This window comes from Neophocaena asiaeorientalis, unplaced genomic scaffold, assembly GCF_003031525.2.
Source record: "Neophocaena asiaeorientalis asiaeorientalis breed wild unplaced genomic scaffold, Neophocaena_asiaeorientalis_V1.1 scaffold540, whole genome shotgun sequence".
NCBI lineage: Eukaryota > Metazoa > Chordata > Mammalia > Artiodactyla > Phocoenidae > Neophocaena > Neophocaena asiaeorientalis.
In genome coordinates, this window is record NW_020172141.1 from 4669500 (window position 1) to 4690935 (window position 21436).

The following is a 21436-nucleotide window of genomic DNA, read 5'->3' on the forward strand; positions in this document are numbered from 1 at the left end:
CCACGTGACAATGCCCGCGGCAGCTGGGTTCTCCCCTCGCTCTCCTCTGCACCTGCGGAGATTGCCGGAAGTCCTTCTGGCTTGTACCTGCTTTGACTTGGATTTTATCAGCTTGTCACGTGGTTGTTTGTCTCGTGCATCTGCTTTCACCACTCGGGGAAAGAATGCGTTATCCAGACGTGAAGGACACTACTTTGAAGGTGGGGATGTCTGTCCCTTTCCTGGGACGCCGATGCTGGCGCTCCCTCGAGGGTGAGCTTCCCTCCCAGACGCCGGGGTCGTGCTGGCTCGCTGTCTCTTTTGAAACCTTGAAGGAATGTATCCTGTCGTCCTGTTTGATGTGTGTTCTTTGTCCTGACAAGATATAAAAAACTGTGTTGAAAACCATGTTTCGCCAGAGCGCTTTCCTCCTTGGTGGAGACTGCACTCCTGCGCTATAGTCCTGTTTGGCCGGGAAAAAAACCCTCTTTTAGTCTTATGATAAGTTGTTTATTGATCACTTGGCCTCCACACCCAGCAGTCATTGCCATCTTCTGGAGACAGTGTGTTTGCTTGTTCGCCATCACCCTGTATTCTTCCGGTTTTCCTTTTCCCTCCCTGACCAAGTCCTCTGGGTTTTTCCTTGCTGGACCTTTCTCGCCTTCCAGGCCTCCTGACGTGTTCAGGTGCCTGAGGGCTCAGTCCTTGGACCTCTTCTCTTTCCAGTCACAGCCTCATCTAATCCCGTGCATGGTGGTCAGAGAAGATTTTAAATCCCATCTGGTCCCACCCTTTCCTCTGAACTCCAACCAGTATGTTCAGCTCTACTTTTGTCCTAGTTCAAGCCATAATCATTTTCACCGGCACTTTATGTAGCTTCCTGCTGGGTTTCCTGCTTCTACTGTGGACTCGGTGAAGGTTATTTATCTGTCATTTCTCAGTCCAGCACCTGCCCTTTTATAATCTGTCCCACAGACACCCAGAGTGCGTGAACTCTTTTCCCGGTTCTCCTGCCAGCTGGCTTCCAGTGAGTTGTGGCAGTTGCTGGGTGTTTCTGTAGTGGAAGAGGAGCTGGGATGATTCCTTCCTTGGTCAAGGTGGCCGCTCTCTAGGAGATACAGGATGACAGTGACAGCATCTCCAGGTGGCACCGGTGCTGGTGCAGCTCCCCTGGGTTCCTTCCAGCCAGGGGAATTTTCAGCAGCTTCTCATCAGTGGTATCACCCCATGCGTCCCTCTGACCCCTCTTACTCTTCAGATCCCCTCCACCTGTAGTAACTGGAGCGGGTTCTCTTTTCACGGCTGGATCCTGACTGATACGCTTTGCTGCAGCCATTCTCCGCCCAGCTGTCAGTGATCCTTTCACAAGACCCTCGACCCTCTTACTTCCCTGCTCAAAGCTTTCCAGTGGCTTCCTGTGACATATAGAACAAAATCCAAAATACTCAACTAGCCGTACGTGTCCTGGCCTGCAGCCTCCTCTCCAGGCTCCGTTTGTATGATTCTCCCACTTAGTGGAGTGCTTCTCTTGCTGTTCACAGAACGAGAAGCACACCTCCACTTCGGGCCTTTTGTACTCTGCTCTTTCCTCGGCCTGGAGTGCTCAGCTAAGTTAATTCCATCTCTGCTTAAATGTAACCTCCCTAAAGAAGCCGTCGCTGACCACCATGTCTGAAATACCAGGCTCTGCCACTCTGTCCCTTACCCATTTGTTTGTGTCTGTCTTTCGTGTTCAACGTAGTGTCAGTACCAAGCAAAGGTCGGTTGTAGGTACTCTGTAAATATTTATTGAACAAAGGAATGGTACGGTCTCAAGTACTCCAGCCTCCGTGTCTTGCACTGTCCACGTTTGTGGCTTTCTCAATAGCCACAGTAATTTGAGAGTTATTTGAAGAGATTCTTGGTGAAGGAAGGAAGGTGGCATGACCATCAAACTCTCCTTCGCCTTCTTCCTTGCCTTCTTTTGGCCAAAAACATGAAGTCCACATGGAGATACCACAGTGATCTTGCTGGTAAACTGGAGGTTGCTGGTGAGCAGGCCTTTTACTTTACCGGGAAAAGCTGTAGCTTCCCGCACATACCGGTGTCTAAGCCAACTTCATACCCAAGCGTTGCCTGTGCACAGTAGGCCCACGGTCTAAGGTCAGTGCAGGATTCTGCCGCTGTCCCAGAGGAGAGCATTCCCAGGAACCTGTCCCTAAGCCAAAATGGAGTAAAGCCAAGTAGCAGTTACAAACGCTGTATGCTATTTTCACTCTTCACCTCCCTCTCTCCTAAAAGTGAAAATCCTCTTTGGATTTCTTTCCATTAGCAAACACAGGTACTAAAGCAGGTCTTTAGTAAAAGCACAGTGGTGTAAAGCAGACTTTCAAAAAATGGGGGAAACCTGTTTCTGGAACCATGTGGTGATGTTTAAATGGGCTCAGAGTTCATTGAGTAACCATTTTAAACCCTGAGCTAAGGAATGTTATGTAAGGGACTAGGGAAACTGACATAGGACTCATGCCACAATTTTTAAAAATGTAAATAATGAACAGAATTCCAACGTGAAAATAGGCAATCTGAGGCATGATATCAAAGTGTCATCTAAGGCAAGTTAATCTCTGAGCAGTAAAGGGCTGCTGCTTCTGCTGAGGATTAGACAGGAGGATCTCAGGAAGAATCTGTCGCAGTTCTGACGGCAACATCACCAGGAGTTTGACTCTGCCAACTCTTGAACGTTTTTTTCTATTAACTGGAGAGATCAATTGATGGTTTTCTTTTTGGCATATTTTAAAACCACATCCAAACTCTTTTTGTGTGTGTGTAATTTTTTAAATTGAAGTAGAGTTGATTTACAGTGTTGTGTTAATTTTTGTTGTACATCAAAGTGATTAAGTTATACATATACATATATATATATATATATATATATATACTTTTTTTTCCCCACACGGCTTGTGGGATCTTAGTTCCCCAACCAGGGATTGAACCCGGGCCCTCAGCAGTGAAAGCAGAGTCCTAACCGCTGGACCGCCAGGGAATTCTCTGTATACATTCTTTTTTTTTTTTTAATCCTTTTCCATTAATTGGTTTATCATAGAATACTGAATATAGTTCCCCATGCTATACAGTAAGACCTTGTTGTTCATCCATCCTATATATAATAGTTTGCATCTGCTAATCCCAACATCCCACTCCATCCCTCCCCCAGCCCCCTCCCCTTTGGCAACCACCATTGTATTCTCTATGTCTGTGAGTCTGTTTCTGTTTCATAGATAAGTTCATTCGTGTCATATTTTAGATTCCACATATAAGAGATATCATATAATATTGTCTTTCTTTCTAACTTACTTCACTTAATATGATAACCTCTAGTTGCATCCATGTTGTTGCAAATGGCATTATTTCATTCTTATGGCTGAGTAGTATCCCATTGTGTGTATACACACCACATCTTCTTTATCCATTCATCTGCTGACGGACATTTACATTGTTTCTGTGTCTTAGCTATTGTGAATAGTGCTGCTATGAACATAGCCATGCATGTATCTTTCTGAATTAGAGTTTTGTCTGGGTATATGCCCAGGAGTGGGATTGCTGGATCATATGGTAGTATATTTTCTGAGGAACCTCCATACCGTTCTCCATAGTAGCTGCACCAATTTACATTCCCACCAACAGTGTAGGAGGGTTCCCTTTTCTCCACACCCTCTCCAGCATTTGTTATTTGTAGACTTTTTAATGATGGCCATTCTGACCAGTGTGAGGTGATACCTCATTGTAGATTTGATTTGCATTTCTCTTTTTAAAAAATTTTTTATTTATTTATTTGCACCAGGTCTTAGTTGCAGCATGCTCGTGGGATCTAGTTCCCTGACCAGGGATCGAACCCAGGCCCCCTGCATTGGGAGCTCAGAGTCTTAAGCCCTGTGCCACCAGGGAAGTCCCGCATTTCTCTGTTAATCATCGACGTTGAGCATCTTTTCATGTACCTATTGGCCATTTGTATTTTTTCTTTGGAGAAATGTCTGTTTAGGTCTTCTGCCCATTTTTCGATTGGGTTGTTTGTTTGTTGTTGAGTATTATGAGCTGTTTGTATATTTTGGAAATTAAGCCCTGTCGGTCATTCCGTAGGTAGTCTTTTTGTTTTCTTTTATGGTTTCCTTTGCTGTGCAAAAGCTTGTAAGTTTAATTCGGTCTCATGTGTTTATTTTTGTTTTTATTTTTATTGCCTTGGGAGACGGACCTAAGAAAACCCATGTCCAAATTCTTCAGCAGAACAAGGTGGTATGTTTATGAAACCGAAGAGTGGACTGGGGATTCTTTCACCCCCAAGTTGAAACGCTCCCCTTCCAGCTTTTGATTATGATGTGCCCATGGATTTAAGTATCTCTGGGCGAGTGAGATTACCACTTGCAGGTACAGGATTGTGGGGTGAATGCCTACAAGCTATTTCTTTGGGGAAATATAGTACGCCTGGCCACCATACTTCCCTAGTCCATTACCCCTTTTTTGTCCTTAAAGTTTCTTCATTGTGGGTGGTCCACTCTGTGACCCCTCTCCGGTGCGGGTAACCCAAGCCTGACCATTCAGCCCTCCCAGAACTTTGTTTAGACCTGTCATGACAGAGACATGCTTTCCCCATGGGCTCACCAGCTATGCGGATGGTAGAATCCTAGAGCCACCTGTAGCTAATTTGTTGGCACCCCAGGGGAAATGACTCGCTGAGAATAAAGCTGAGACAGAGGAAGGCAGAGCTCAGAGACAAGTCCTGATAAGATCGTTTGTGTTCAGTTAAGGCTGGAAGCTAAAAGCACCTCTGTGAAGGGCATCATCATAGTTCCTCTCAGAAACCAGTCAATTTCCAAATGTCAGGGACCCAGTGTTTGAATTGAATTTTTTTGCCACTTGCTACCCAGAGACCTGAACATGATAGAGAGACATGCCACATTGCATTCTGTTATCCAGGTCCTCAGACTAATCCACGATGGGGTAAAAGGAGGTACAAAACGTTAACATTTTCAAAACTATGTATGCACTCAATATATTCCTTGCAGTGTGGTATAAGTTATGAGCAAATCAGCCAGTTTTCTAGGAGACCAGATTAGGGCCAGAAGGAAGGAAGGAGTCCTGGGCTGCACTCACACCCTTCGTCCCCTGAGACTCAGAGAATTAAGGTGTTTATTTCCCACTTGCCTTTAGGAAAGCTCTCCCTGCTGACTGCTGAAGAGATCACACGTTTGAACCTTGCATGTAGTCTAGCATATTTTGGGGGGGTAATAAAACACTACGTTTTTATTGGATATGATACAAATACAAAACAGTGCATGAATTATAAATGTGTACCATGAATTATGGCAAAGGTAACCCACCTGTATATCTACCACCCAGAAGGTTACCAGCATCCCCCTTATACCCCTATATCTAGTCACGGCTAGAGAATTTCCATGTGGAAGCCGATACATGCATAACTTCAGTAGTCAAATAACTTTCCGTCGTGTTTGTACCAATTCACAGTCCCCATGTGTGTGTGTGGTGGTGCGTGTGTAGAGTGTTGTGCGTGTGTATGTGTGTGTGTGGCTGCGTTTGTAGAGTGTGTGTGTGTGTGTGTGGTGTGTGTGTATGTGAGAGTCTACTAGCTCCACAGCCTCTCCAGCACTTGATGGTGTCAGTTTAAAAAAAGTAACCATTCTGGTAGCTGTGTAGTGGTTTCTCAGTGTGATTTTTTTTTTTTTTTTTTTTTGCGGTATGCGGGCCTCTCACTGTTGTGGCCTCTCCTGTTGTGGAGCACAGGCTCAGCGGCCATGGCTCAGGGGCCCAGCCGCTCCGTGGCATGTGGGATCTTCCCAGACCGGGGCACGAACCCGCGTCCCCTGCATCGGCAGGTGGACTCCCAATCACTGTGCCACCAGGGAAGCCCTCTCAGTGTGATTTTAACTTGCATTTCCCTGATGACTAATGATGCTGGGCACCTTTTCATATGTTTATGACTATTTGCATATATTTCCATGGCAAGAAAAAACAGATTTTACAAAAGATGTTAAGGCAGTAAACCTGAATTGGAGCCTCAGGCTGCCTTGGATACCTGCCCTAACCCACCGTGCTCTTCCTCAGCAGATACTTGCCCGCTCGAGCTGTTTGTGTCCACGGATCAGTATTAGTCAGAAAAGAACAAACCCAGTGCCCACGCATAGACACTACACACATGTGTACACACATACACCTCTAAGGAAGAGGAGATAAAACCTTATATGAAATAATGGACATCCAGATGGAGAATTCTCACAATTTCTTGAGAGACCGAAACAGAATCTTTGAAGGAAAAGAAAAAGCCCAAAGAAATGCGTTAAAAGATTACAGAATAGATGAGAAAACAATAAGGAGAGGACAAACAAGTAATTAAAACTTAGGAAAGAAATGGAAAAGAAAAAGAACACTTGAACAGAAATGAAGACCACTTTAGAAACAACCAAAGGTAGAATAAAGCAGAGATACAAAAGGGGAAGTTTGACAAAATCACGTAAAATGAACTGGAGACACATATCACGTGATTCCACTTATGCCGGGTACCCGGCCACGTGCATAGAGACAGAAACAGAATGGTGGTTACTAACGTCTGGAGGGTAGTGGGCTCATGGGTGCACGGTTTCCATTTGGAATGATGATAAATTTCTGTCCATGGATAGTGGTGAATGCGTGTAATGCCGCTGAATTATACATTTTAAAATGCTTAAAAGGGTAAATTTATGTTATGTACATTTTACCACATTTAAAAAAAGTGAAATGGGAGAGAAAAATATGTAAAAGTGATTCACAAAAGATGAAAGATTGTCCAGCATGATGAAGGCCGTACATGAAGAACTCATGGCTAACAGAACACTCAGTGCTGAGACAGAAAGGTTCCCCCCGGACCGAGAATAAGACAAGGATGTCTGCGTTTGCTCTTTCTATCCAATATGGTATTGGAAGCTGGAGACAGAGTAGTTAGGCAAGAAAAAGAATTAAAAAGGGTCCAAATCGGAAAGGAAGAAATAAAATTTTCTTTATTATTATCTCGGTCCAAGACCTGGAGGCCATCTGTGTTTTCATAAAATAGGTGCTTTCCTGGCGGTCTCAGCTTCTGTGTTCAAATATCTTATGAACACTTGAGAAATGCTAGCGTCTGCTCAGACATGCTTCTGTCATTTTCCTTGTAAAGGGTATCCCTCGGCACTGTATGCTTTCGTTGCTGTTGGATGCCTTCTCTTCCGTTGCGTAGTCTAAAAGGTGGTTGTCTGTAGAGAGCTGTTAATGATGGTGAATTTTCTATCTTGTTTCAATTCTGAATGCCTCTTGCTGTTTGCAGTAGTTTTCAGATGATTCTCGTGGATTTTGCAAGGATACAATCATATCGTCTACAAATAATGGGATGATTTTATATTCTCCATTCCAGATGTTACTCCACTGATTTCTTTTTCCTGCCTAAACACCTGTAGCAGAACAATAAATTGTCATGGTATTAGTGGAAATGCTTGTCTTGTTTAGGACCTCAGAGATAGTGCTTCTGTTGTTTCTCTACCAAATAGCATGTTGGATTTGGGGCTGACATACACACCGTTGACGCCAATAATCAATAATCTGTATTAAGGAACAGAAGAGAGTTTTATTTGAGGCAAGATGAGGACTCTAGACTGGGAGACACAGATTCAAGTAGCTGTTCTTGTTTTCTGCCAGACTGCAGAATGGGGGAGGCTTATAAAGGCAAAAACCACAAAGCTGCGTTAAGATGTTTGTCAAGAGTTAGCATTGGAGCTGGCGAGAAGTAAGGGTGCTTGTTAAGCAAGGGTTGGCTGGGGTTGAAATGGTTGCATAGTTACAAGGGGAGACCTTGATATCATAAGGTTGCAGCTGCTGGCAGAGATTCTTTTGAGAAAGGCTGTTGGTGTCCTTGAGTCTGATACGGTGCAGAAAATTCAAGTTCTCGATGATGCAGGAACGTGTCTGAAACCACATCCACAAAGGCCACCCAGCTCCATGCCTGAACCACAGTTACTCCGTCTCGATTTTTAAATGGTCTTAAATATGTCATCAAAGCATACACAAAGACACACATAAATAAGTTTATGTGTGCATCTTTTTTAAAACAACGTTCAGGAGGTATCCATGGAGTCTGCTTTATTGAACGTTTCCAGCAAGGATGGTTGAGGGTTTTGTCAAATGGCCTTTTAGTGCCTACAGAGATGATTCTATCATTGTTCTCCTTAGATCGATTATGATGATAAGTGATACCACTTGGTTGCCTCATATAGAACAGTCCTGATTGCTGTGCGCTACTCTTCCAGCGAGCTGCTGGACTCTGCTAATATTTTATTCAAGAATTTTGCAATGATAGTTATGAGGAAGATTGGTCTGTAGCTTTATCTTTTATGTAATCTTTCTAAGGGTTGATATTAATAGCATTAATGTTACATTCATAACATAAAGAGAATTGAAATTATTTCCCATTTGGATGCCCTGAGACAATCTACATAGTATAGGAATGATCTGTATTATGAAGGTTTGGCTAAATTCTATGAAACTTTCATGCTGGGTGTTTTGGAGGACTTTGTTACAGCTTTTACAACTCCTTCTCTGAAATCAGTTTGTTTAGACTTTATATCTTTTGCGGGGGGGGTCAGCTTTGGCAAATTACACATATTTTCAGAAATCTATCCATTTTATCAAGATTCTAACTGTATAGAATTGTGCAGAACCATCTGTCATGTGCTTTTGGGGTAAGTTGTTGTATGTGCGTTCTGCATCTGTATCCACATCTGCAATTTCTGTGGATTTCCTTAGTAACGATGAGCTGTGTTTTCTGCAGAAAGTAGTCTGATTCGAGGACTGACCCAATGCTGTAGCATGTATTCAAGTAGCTCCTTTTGTTCTGTGTCAACCAGTACATTTTCACCGTGTAAACAATTTTGAATCTGTCTCCATTGCTCTGTGAAATTTTAATCCCGCAGCTGTCGTGAGAGCCTTCTGTGTCCACACAAACAGAGGTGCTTAGTTTCTTATCCTGACTTTTTGGAAATGTTGTCACGTGATGGCTTAATGAGTAACTGTCCTCAGTGTCATGTCTCTCTTGATGACCAGTTCAGGCTGGGAGCCTGTGGGGTATTTGATCAGCGTCAAGCAGGATTTCGCCCTTCTCTGTTTGGGACACAGAACTGCCAAGTATTTATTACGGTCTCATCCCTACCAAGCACCGTCGTCGACACCAGGGAAATACCGTTTAACCAAAGAGCCAGAGCCTCTGCCTTATGAGCTGCTGGGGTTTCACAATTCAGCTTTCCTTTAAAAAAGCAAAAAACCTAAAAACCTCTCCTCTACTAGACACTGAGCTCTTTAGAATAGGAACACGTCATATCTCGCTTTTTGTCCATAAAAGTGCTTCTCGCTATTGGACTTATTTAGCAGGTGCTCAGCTTTGTTAAATAACACTTTTAAACTGTTAATTATACATTAACAGCATGGAAATATTGTGAAAATACATAAAAATATAACGATGAAAATTAAAATTACCTCTAGTTCACTCCTCAAATATAAAAGCTGAGGTATTTCAATGTATTTTATTCCAGCCTTGTAAAATTATTTTTCTCCCAGTATTTTTTCTGTTATTCACAGAAGTGGGGTTATACTGAGTATGTAATTTCCCCCGATCCCATGTTAAAGACATGGTTTTTAGTAATTCTCTAGTATTTCCTTGTATCATTTATTTAATGCTTCCCTAATAGTGGACATTTAAATTGCCCCCCTTTTATCTTTTAATTGAAGTATTGCTGATTTACAATGTTGTGTTAATTTCTGCTGTAGAGCAAAGTGACTCAGTTATATGCATATATATACATTCCTTTTTATGTTCTTTTCCATTATGGTTTATTCTGGGATATTGAATATAGTTCCCTGTGCTATACAGTGGGACCTTGCTGTTTATCCATTCTATGTGTAGTACTTTACATCTACTAGCCCCAAACTCCCAATCCATCCCTCCCCCGCCCGCCCCCCCACCTTGGCAACCACAAGTCTGTTCTCGGTGTCCATGAGTCTGTGTGTTTCATGGATGAGTTCATTTGTGTCATATTTTAGATTCCACATGTAAGTGATATAGTATTTGTCTTTCTCTTTCTGACTGACTTCACTTAGTATGATCATCTCTAGGTCCATCCATGTAGCTGCAAATGGCATTACTTCATTCTTTCTTATGGCTGAGGAGTATTCCATTGTGTGTACGTACCACGTCTTTATCCGTTCCTCTGTTGATGGACATTTAGGTTGTTTCCATGTCTTGGCTGTCGTGAATAGTGCTGCTGTGAACATTGGGGTGCGTGTGTCTTTTTGAATTATAGTTTTGTCTGGGTATATGCCCAGGAGTGGCATTGCTGGATCACGTAGCAACTCTGTTTTTAGTTTTCTGAGGACTCTCCTTACTGTTTTCCATGGTGGCTGCACCAACTTACATTCCCACCAACAGCGTAGGAGGGTTCCCTTTTCCCGCACCCTCGCCAGCATTTATTTGTAGACGTTTTAATGACGGCCGTTCTGACCAGTGTGAGGTGGTAGCTCATTGTAGTTTTGATCAGCAATTCTCTAATAATTAGCGATGCTGTAAGTTGCTCCTCTTTTAAATAACATTGTGACGAGCATCCCGGGTGTATGAATTAACGACATTCCCGAGTCTCTCCTTAGGATGGGTTCCTAGGAATGGAATCAGTCCATCAAAGGGTGTAAACTGTCCGTCCATCTGCTTCTCAACTCGAGAGGTTATTCCAGTGAAATGGCCGGGAGTCCACGGGAGGCCCAGCCTCAGTGAGCCCTTGCCAACGTGGGGCCCCAGACATGTGAACAGGTTAGCAGACTAATTCCCAGTTTATGCTGGGTTCCAACTCAAGCCTAGACAGCTGGCTTTGTAGTGCAGTTATTCATATGTGAATGGGTATTTTATATCCACTTTGTTACGCAATGATATTTAAGTGATTTAAATAGTTTCCTCTCACAAGGAGACAGGCATTGTTTATAATGTTTCTCAGTCATCTCTTGTACGCAGCAGTTGGAGAGAGGGTTCTCAGAGTGGGCTTCTAGAAACATCAGGTCTCCCAAGTACATGCACACACCCATCTAAAGCCTTCCAGCAGGTTCCCACTAGAGTTGGAATCAAACCTGGTCAGTGGTAAGCCTGAGTCTGATCCTGGTCCATAATTATCTAAAATTTTAGCGTAAGCTGCGGGTTACGCTATGGATACAGTAGTTATGGGAGAATGTTAATGATGCCAGGAGGGGGACTGCAGAAAATCTGAACAGGATACCTGTTTCCCACCCACAGGTCTCTGGTCCGGATTGACGGCCTGTGTCTTCTTTCAAACCCTCTTCTACTTGGTGTACATCTGGAGGATAAACTGGAACAGAGCGGCAGAGCAGGTAACAGAGGGCGGGTCCTCTTAGAGATGGGGCCCTGTGGATCCCAGGGCAGGTAAGGAATCTTTCATGGTGAAAATGGTGAGAAATCCATTGGCAGCACGACGCACTTTGTTTAGTGAAATGCATCCAACGTGAGAGTTGGGGGCAAAAGGAAATCCTGTGTCAGCACGTTTTCCTCTTAATATGGAGTTAATTTAGTATCTACCAAGCAGGGCTCAGCCAGAAAGAAAGAGAATTAGCTAAGAAACTATTTTGCTGTTTTGGTGTTGTAGTCTTAGAAAAGCAGTAGTGTTTCCTGATCTGTTGTCTAGTTGTAGGCGTCTTCAAAAGGATCTTTTGGTCCAGGGTTTCCTAAGAAATGCAAATTGCTAAGTGCCTGTGATCAGGGAAGTTCTTGGGGCAGAACCTGTCCTGACCCTCTGGGCGTCTCTGTGTTGAAGTGTGAGCCCCGCTGACTGTGTCCAGGTTTGAGAGGAGATGGGTGGGAGGTCGGCGAGGGGAGGTGTCCTGGACAAAGCCGCGAGGAGGGGCTGAGGTGTGCAAACAGCCACAGTCTGCGTCTTGACCACCCTCGAGGATTCGCAGCCCTTCTGCCTTTCCTTACGGTGACGGTGACGTATCATGTCCTTCCTCCCTTCAGTGTGATCGCTGGAGGGAATGAAGTGTACAGGACGTTAAGTTGGACCCTACACTTCCGCTTAGGTGATTGTACCATTTACCTTTAGACTTTGTTCCTTTTATCGGGATTTAGGAGCAGTAAAGGGCACAGTGCGAAAAACATGTTAAGTTTGCAACTATGGCAACAACTAATTTTCCATTATGGAATAGCATTAGCTGTTGCTGTACTTTTTTTGTTGTTTTTTTTTTTTTGTTGCTGTACTTTTAACGTAAATTTTAATAAGAGTTTCCAAATACCATAACTAAAACAGAAGAATTGTCACCAGGCTACAAACTGGAAATGATAATTTTATACCGTTAATGAAGCGTGTTAACTAACCTTGTCATGGTTTTCTGTCAGTTGTGTGTGGATAGATATTAGTGATGTTTTCTAAGTTATTTGGAAGATCTGCAGTATCTTATTGGAGATCAAAAAAGGAGCTACACTTTTATGTAAACATTTCTCCCGGATGTTAACTCCGTCATGGGTTTTCAGTGTATGAATCTGATTATCCCTTTTGTCGGTTTCTTACTCTTTCTCATATGGAATATTTCTTCTTCTGTGGAAGCAGGTCACTTTCCTATAAAATATTAATTGCTGATGTAGTTTTGTTTGTATTTTCCTCTCAATGGATTTTTTTTTGAAGAAGAAGATGTTGGGGTAGGAGTTTATTAATTAATTTATTTATTTTTGCTGTGTTGGGTCTTCGTTTCTGTGCGAGGGCTTTCTCTAGTTGTGGCATGCGGGGGCCACTCTTCATCGTGGTGCGCGGGCCTCTCACTGTCGCGGCCTCTCTTGTTGCAGAGCACAGGCTCCAGACGCGCAGGCTCAGTAGTTGTGGCTCACGGGCCTAGCTGTTCAGTGGCATGTGGGATCTTCCCAGACCAGGGCTCGAACCCGTGTCTCCCTGCATTAGCCGGCAGATTCTCAACCAGTGTGCCACCAGGGAAGCCCCCTCTCAATGGATTTAATCCTGTCAATGAGTTTATAGTAAGGGCCTTTTCAAGCTCTACCACTGGTAATGTATCAGCTTTTTCTTTTTCTCAATTTTTATTGTGGTAAAATCCAACATAGAATTGACTGTATTAACCATTTTTAGTGTACATTTCAGTGTACTACATGTGTTCATAATGTTGTACCATCAGCCCACCATCCACCCCCATAATGTTTTCATCTTGTAAATCTGAAACTCTGTGCCCACCAAACAATAGCTGTCCATTTCCCCTCCTCCCAAGCCCTGGAGATCACAATTCTGCTTTCTCTCCCTTTGAGTTTTACTGCTCCAAGTACCTCATATAAGTGGAGTCATGTAGTATTTGTGTTTTTGTGACATTATTTTACTTAGCATAATACCCTCAGGGTTCATCCATGTTGTAGCATATGCCGGAACTGCTTTCCTTTTTAAGGCTGAATAATATTCCACCATATATATGTACCATGCCTTGCTTATCTGTTCATCTGTTGATAGAAACTTGGGTTGCTTTCACATTTTAGCTGTTGTGAATAATGCTGCCGTGAACATGAATGTACTACAGAGATCTGAGTCTGTGCTTCTGGTTCTTTTCACTGTACGCCCAGAAGTAGAATTGGTGGGTCATCTGGTAATCTGTTTTTAAATTTTTGAGGAACCGCTGTACTGTTTCCCATAGTGGGTGCCCCATTTTACATTCCAACCAACATTGCACAGGAGACCAATTTTCCACATCCTCGTCAACACTTGTTATTTTCTGGGTTTTATCCTGTTTTGTTTAATAATAGCCATGCTAATTAATGGGCGGGAGGTAGTATCTCAGTGTGGTTTTGATCTGCATTTCCTTAATGATCTGTTATGTTTAGCATATTTTCATGTACTTCTTGGCCATTTAAATGTATTCCTTGGAGACATACCTAATGAAGTTTTTTTTTAAATTAATTTATTTGTTTTTATTTTTGGCTGTGTTGGGTCTTCGTTGCTGCACACAGGCTTTCTCTAGTTGTGGCGAGCGGGGGCTACTCTTCATTGCAGCATGCAGGCTTCTCATTGTGGTGGCTTCTCTTGTTGTGGAGCACAGGCTCTAGGCGCGTGGGCTTCAGTGGTTGTGGCACACAGGCTCAGTAGTTGTGGCTTGTGGGCTCTAGAGCGCAGGGTCAGTAGTTGTAGCGCACGGGCTTAGTTGCTCCGCGGCATGTGGGATCTTCCCTGACCAGGATCTGAACCTGTGTCCCCTGCACTGGCAGGCGGATTCTTAACCACTGTGCCACCAGGGAAGCCCTGATATTGTCTTTTGATTAACAAGTTTTTAATTTTCATGGTCTAATTTGTCAGTTCTTCTTTTATTGCGTGTACCCTTGGTGTCATATCCAAGCAATCATTCCCAAATCCAGTGCTGTGGAGATTTTGCCTTATGTTTTCTTCTGAGAGTTTTATAGTTTTAGGTCTTACATTTAAGCTTAATCCCCTTGAGTTAGTTTTATTGTTCTTGTTTTTGTTTTTAACATTTATTTATTTATTTGGTTGCACCGGGTCTTAGTTGCAGCAGGTGGGCTCCTTAGTTGCAGCTCACAGGCTCCTTAGTTGCAGCCGGTGGGCTTCTTAGTTGCAGCTCCAGGGCTCCTTAGTTGTGGCATGCAGACTCTTAGTTGCAGCATGCATGTGGGGTCTAGTTTCCTGACCAGGGATCGAACCCAGTCCCCCAGCATTGGGAACGCAGAGTCTTAGCCACTGCGCCACCAGGGGAGTCCCTGAGTTAATTTTTCTATGTGGTGTTAGGTAAGGATCCGACTTGATTCTTTTGCATGTGGATATCCAGTTTTCCCAGAAACATTTGTTAAAAAGACTGTCCTGGGCTTCCCTGGTGGCGCAGTGGTTCAGAGTCCGCCTGCTGATGCAGGGGACGCGGGTTCGTGCCCCGGTCCCGGAGGATCCTGCGTGCCGCGGAGCGGCTGGGCCCGTGAGCCATGGCCGCTGAGCCTGCGTGTCCGGAGCCTGTGCTCCGCAGTGGGAGAGGCCACAGCAGTGAGAGGCCTGCGTACCGCAAAAAAAAAAAAAAAAAAAAAAAAAAAGACTGTCCTTTCCCCACTGAATGATCTTAGCATCCTTATCAAAAATCATTTGAGATTCCATGTGAATTGTAAGTTGGGTTTTTCTATTTCTGCAAATAATGTCATTAAGATTTTTATAGGGATTGGCATTGAATCTGTGGACTGTTTTAGGTAGTATTGCCATCTTAACAATGAAAAGGCATCCAATCCTTGAACATGAGGTGTAATTCCATTTATTTATGTCTTCTTTAATTTCTTTCTGCAATATTTTGAAATTTCCATTGTACTAGTTTTTTACCTCCTTGGTTAAGTTAATTTTTAAGTTATTTTATTCCTTTTGATGCTATTGTAAATGGGATTGTTTCATAGTTTCCTTTTCAGATTGTTCATTGTTAGTGTATAGAACAGAAATACAACTGTGTCTTGTCTGTGTTGACGCTGTATTCTGTGACAGTACTGAATTCATTTATTAGCTCTAACAGTTTCTTTGTGGAATTGTTAGGGTTTTCTATACATAAGATCATATTATCTTTTTTTTTTTTTTTTTGCAGTACGCGGGTCTCTCACTGCTGTGGCCTCTCCCGTTGCGGGGCACAGGCTCCGGACGCGCAGGCTCAGCGGCCACGGCCCACGGGCCCAGCCGCTCCGCGGCATGTGGGATCCTCCCAGACCGGGGCACGAACCCATGTCCCCTGCATTGGCAGGCAGACTCCCAACCACTGCGCCACCAGGGAAGCCCCATATTATCTTTGAACAGAGATAATTCTTCCTTTGCAATTTGTATGCCTTTCATTCCTTTTTCTTCCCTAATTGCTCTGGCTAGAATTTCTAGTACTTATGTTGAATAGAAGTGGCAAAAGTGGGCATCCTTGCCTTGTTCCTGAACTTAGAGGAAAAGCTGTCAGTCTTTCACTATTGAGTATTATGTTTGCTGTGGGTTTTTCATATATGGCTTTCATTACGTTGAGGTACTTTCCTTCTATTCCTATTTTTGTTAAGTGTTTTTATCACGAAAGGGTGTTGCGTTTTTGTCAAATGCTTTTTTTGCATCAATTGAGATGATGGTGAGGTTTTCTCCCTTCATTTTGTAATGTGTTTTGTATTAATCCATTTTCCTATGTTGAATCATCCAGCAATAAATCCCACTTGGTCATGGTGTATAAGCCTTTTATATGCTGCTGAGTTTGATTTGCTAGTATATTGTTGGAGATTTTGTCATCAGTGTTCACAGGGGATATTGGTCTGTAGTTTTCTTCTCTATAGTGTGTTTGTCTGGCTTTGGTATCAGGGTAATGCTGGTTTCATAGAATGAATTAGGAAGTCTTCCTTCCTCACTTTTTGGGAAAAGTCTGTAAATATTGGTTCCTTTAAATGTTTGGTAGAATTCACCAGTGAAGCCGTTAAGTTCAGGACCGTCCTTTGTCAGGAGGTTTTTTATTACAGATTCCGTCTTCTTACTAGTTATAGATCTATTCAGAATTTCTGTTTCTTCGTGATTTAGTCTTGATAGGTTTTGTGTCCTAGGAATTTGTCCATTTCTAATAGGTTATAGACTTTATTACCATACAGTGGTTCATAGTATTCTCTTATAGTTTTATTTCTGTAAAATTGCTAGTAATGCCCCCATTTTCATTTCTGCTTGCAGTTATGTGAGTCTCTGTTTTTTCTTAGTCCATCTGACTAAAAATTTGTCAATTTTGTGGCTCTTTGCAAAGAACCTATTTTGGTTTTATTAATTTTCTCTATTTTATTATATTTTTACTTATTTAATTCTTTTGGTTTATTTAATTCATTATTTTACTATATTTTATTATAGCCATTCTAGTGGGTGTGAAATGTGGTTTTAATTTGTACCTTTACTTCATGCAAATTAATCTTGAGTATATTTTCATAAGTTTGTTGGCTACCTATATACCTTTTTTTGTCTGTTCAAGTCCTTTATCCATTTTGTAATTGAGTCGTTTCTCTTTTTGCTGTTGAGTTGTGAAAGTTTTAATATATTCTGGACTCTTATTAGATGTATGGTTTGCACATATTTTCTTCCATCCTGTAGACTGTCTTTTCACTTTTTGATAGTGCCCTCTGTTGCACAAACTTCTAAAAAAATTTGGATAAAACTGACATATAAAATTATATTCGTTTCAGGTGTACAACACGATGATTCGGTGTTTGTACATGTTGTGAAATGATCAGCGCAATGTCTAGTGACATACATCACCATACATAGTCACCAGAATTTTTTTCTTGTGATAAAAACTTTTCAGATTTTCTCTCTTAGCACGTTTCCAACAGACGGCACAGTGCTAGTAACTCTAGTCTCCATGCTGTGCATGGCATCCCCGTGACTTGTTTATTTCTTTGCTATTGAGTTGTTGCACAGAAGGTTTTAATTTTGATTACAGACTTTATCTATTTTTGTTGTTGTTGTGTTTTTGGTCCATTTCCAAACTGTCAAAAAAATTAAGTGGCGTTGGAACATAGAAATATTTCGGAAGAAATAAAAAACTAAGTAGCAGACTTGGAGTTTTCAGTCTGACATGTAAGTAGCCCAGAAGTCATCATACGTGTAGGGGAGGCAAACCTTTACCTATCCCCTCTTAGGGTTTTTCAGCTGGACCTGAGAATTAAACTGCCATTAAGACAGATTCCCGGGAGAAAAGCATACGCATTTATGTAAGCTTTATGTGACACAGGAGCCCTCGTAAGGAAGTGAAGATGCAAAAATGTGGCAGAATCTACATGCTTTTATACTGGCCGGTAACATGTAAAGAGTGGCAGCTGTAGGAGAGTAACTGAGCCATGGGCAGAGGCTAAAGGAAGGTAAGAATTATTTTAACAAGGTCTGTTTGTGTAGAATTCTCTCAGCTCTGACTCCCCAGCAAAGAAAGTTTCTCTTCTCCCGGTACAGGGACGATGGCACCTTTCACATGGGAGTTTTTAATGTCTTCTTTACAAAAAGAGAAGCAGAGATTAAAATGCTCTTCTAACCGCCTTTCTAACAACAACAACAAAAATCTGCCGTTGTTTTTCAAGTGCCTTTAGTTCAAAATAATTCTTACGCTAAAGTGGCATTTTTGGGGGTGGCATGTTCTGCCACCCTTCATTCCTCTCCACTCCCACTTTGAAACTTCCACAAGAAGTCTCACGGCCCAGAAGCTAAGGTACCTTGTTTCATAGCTCAGCGAACTACTGTCTTACTCTTGAGAATAAGTCAGTGCAGTTAACCTCTTCTGTCTGTTGTGAGAGGCAGTGGTGCAGGAGGGTGTCCGTGTCCATCTAAGTTAGGTCTCTATGTGGTGTGAGCAGTCAGGCATTTATGAGAGGAGTTTCTGAGGAAACAAAAGAAAAACAAAGATGCATAGTTGGAAACCTAGTTTCTGAGTCCAGAGGGCATCCAGTCAAGTAGATTTCTGGATTTGAGCTCAGAGTATCTTCAGACGGCGGAAGGAGGATGGCGGTTGTAATTCGGTGAATTTCCTGGTTTGCCGTTTGAATGTCTCTGGTTATGGAATTGAGTGTTCCCGTGAATTTTCTTAGCGGCCTGCAGAACGGCAGGCATGAAGGTTGTCCATACGTGATCTGTTGTGGTGGTTTCTCTGAAGTTTATATCGTGTCATCCAGCTTTAGCTTATAGTGTTTCAGGAAAAGGATAGTTTTAATTCTTAGTGACTCCAAGTTAGAATGGTGGGACAAAACTTGCTATTGTTAGTTTGAGCAGTTGTAACTAGATATTGGAGGAAACTAGAATAATTCACGATCCAGTCCAGTTTACAGGTAGATAACAAAACCTCAAAGAAAACGAATAGGGGCATATCTAATAACCACAGGGGTGTGTGATAGTTTTCCATTGAAACATAATTTCCTCTCTATATTTACCCTGTTTTTCTCAAATGCCATTATAGTAAGACTAATTTGTTTGTAAAATAAGTTTAGTCTTATCCTGGCCTGATTATTCGTATAAACACAGCAAGAATAGTGGTTTATCATATAGGTCCTTTTCAAGTCACCTTTGTTGGAACTTTTAATAAGGAATTCTAGAGTGGACCTTTAAAAGTCTTTCAAGTCTAGGGAGCCAAGCCAAGAATTTGCCATCAGACTTCCCCTTCAGTACCTATAGATTTGGGTGAATCCCTCTCTTCTTGAGGTCCCCAATGTATCTTAAGGTTCCTGGGCCAGCTGGAAAATGACCATCCTTACTCAAGTGTAAGTAAGGTACCAGGCCAGTGTTTCAAGGGACTTCATAAGCAGTGGCTCCATAAAGTCAACAGCAGTTCCTTAAATCTGTCTGGTCACATCTGATTCTATGTACATGTAGGTCAAGTAGCATGATCCAGACAAAGCCTCAGTAATAAACCAGTGTTTCCAATTTTGTGCTGTTACAGGGAGAACAGGTTCGTATCGAACCTGTGCAGATAAGTGTTTTGCCATGAAAATGAGAAGCTAAGAGTATCTGAGTTCTGCAAGGATCAGGTAGAGAGAAAAGATGATGTTTTAATTTTTATTGTTAAAAGTATAATCTGTTAAATGGTGGTAAGTTATACATAGCTTAAGAGAAAGAGAAAAGATTTCCTTAAATCTGGAAAACAAAACATTAAAGAACCAAGAATGCTTCAAACAAAAAGTGCAAAAATTATAATCATCTACATCAGTTCATTTCAGTCACGTGTTAATAAGTCTTGTTTTGCTATATCTTGGGTTAGCAGTTTTATGAATCAATTGCTTCATTAGGGTTCTAAACATTCTTACCCAGTTCAGTAGTATGATCTTAAAGTTGTCAAAAACCTGTATTCTGGAGTACTTGTCAGGGTCCTTTCCATCAATCTCCTTGAAGATTAAGCAGTTTTTTCCCTGTAATTGATTGCAAATGCTTTCAGAGAAGAATCAAAGGTAAAATAATAACTGTCTGTGCAAGACAGAAGACGTAAAAATAGCCACGGTGAAAGATTTGGTGAGAGATTTGCAGTTGACAAGGAAATTTGATTACTGTGACATAGAGAACTTTAAAATAATAATTGGAATTATGACTGATTATATAGACAGTAAGGACTGAACTTCATTAAAGTTTTAAATTTCTGCTCTGCAAAAAACACTGTTAATAGAATGAAAGATAAGATAGGGACTAGGAAAAAATCTCTAAAAAATGTATCTGAAAAAGGACTGGTATCCAAACTGTACAATAGAACGAACGCTTTATTTTTTTTTCCTGTATTAAATCTTCTTTTTTTTTAATAGATCTTCATTGGAGTATAATTACTTCACAGTACCGTGTTAGTTTCTGTTACACAACAAAGCGAATCAGCCACATGCGTGCACATGTCCCCATATCCCCTCCCTCCTGAGCCTCCCTCCCGTCTTCCTTATCCCACCCCTCTAGGTCACCGCAAAGCACCAAACCGATCTCCCTGTGCTATGCTGCTGCTTCCCACCAGCCAACTATTTTACATTCGGTAGTGTATGTATATCGATGCTACTCTCACTTTGCCTCAGCTTCACCCTTCCACCCCATGACCTCAAGTCTATTTTCTATGTCTGTCTCTTTATTCCTGCCCTGCTACTAGGTCCATCAGTACCTTTTTTTTTTTTTTAAGATTCCATATATATGTGTTAGCATTTGTTTTTCTCTTTCTGACTTAATTCACTCTGTATGACATACTCTAGGTCCATCCACCTCACTACAAATAACTCAATTTCGTTTCTTTTTATGGCTGAGTAATATTCCATTCTGTATATGTGCCATGTCTTCTTTATCCATTCATCTGTCAATGGACATTTAGGTTGGTTCCATGTCCTGGCTATTGTAAATAGTGATGCAGTGAACATTGTGGTACGTGACTCTTTTTGAATTACGGTTTTCTCAGGGTATATGCCCAGTAGTGGGATTGCTGGGTCGTACGGTAGTTCTATTTGTAGTTTTTTAAGGAACCTCCATACTGTTCTCCATAGTGGCTGTATCAATTTACATTCCCACCAACAGTGCAAGAGGGTTCCAGTTCACCGCACCATAGAATTCCATCACCTATTGTTTATATATATATATTTTTAATTAATTAATTTATTATTTTTGGCTGTGTTGGGTCTTCGTTTCTGTGCGAGGGCTTTCTCTAGTTGCGGCGAGCGGGGGCCACTTTTCATCGCGGTGCGTGGGCCTCTCACTGTCGCGGCCTCTCTTGTTGCGATTTGATAATGGCCATTCTGACTGGCGTGAGGCGATACCTCATTGTTGTTTTGATTTGCATTTCTCTAATAATTAGTGATGTTGAGCATCTTTTCATGTGCCTCTTGGCCATCTGTATGTCTTCCTGTAGGTCTTCTGCCCATTTTTTAACTGGATTGTTTGTTTTTTTTGATATTGAGCTCCAT

At 42.0% G+C, this 21436-nt stretch overlaps 1 protein-coding gene and 1 long non-coding RNA gene across 2 annotated transcripts in view; one reads left to right on the top strand and one right to left on the bottom strand.

Annotated features, from left to right (window-relative positions):
- ALDH3A2 (aldehyde dehydrogenase 3 family member A2) overlaps positions 1-77 on the bottom strand; it is a 15202-nt gene extending 15125 nt beyond the window's left edge. The window contains exon 1 of the mRNA XM_024752535.1: positions 5-77. The gene's annotated coding sequence lies outside the window, so the exon portion shown is untranslated. The remainder of the gene's footprint in view (positions 1-4) is intronic.
- An 11228-nt stretch (positions 78-11305) lies between these two features.
- Positions 11306-21436, top strand: part of LOC112405273 (uncharacterized) — a 73369-nt gene continuing 63238 nt past the window's right edge. Inside the window, exon 1 of the long non-coding RNA XR_003004304.1 lies at positions 11306-11397. This is a non-coding gene — a long non-coding RNA (uncharacterized LOC112405273). The remainder of the gene's footprint in view (positions 11398-21436) is intronic.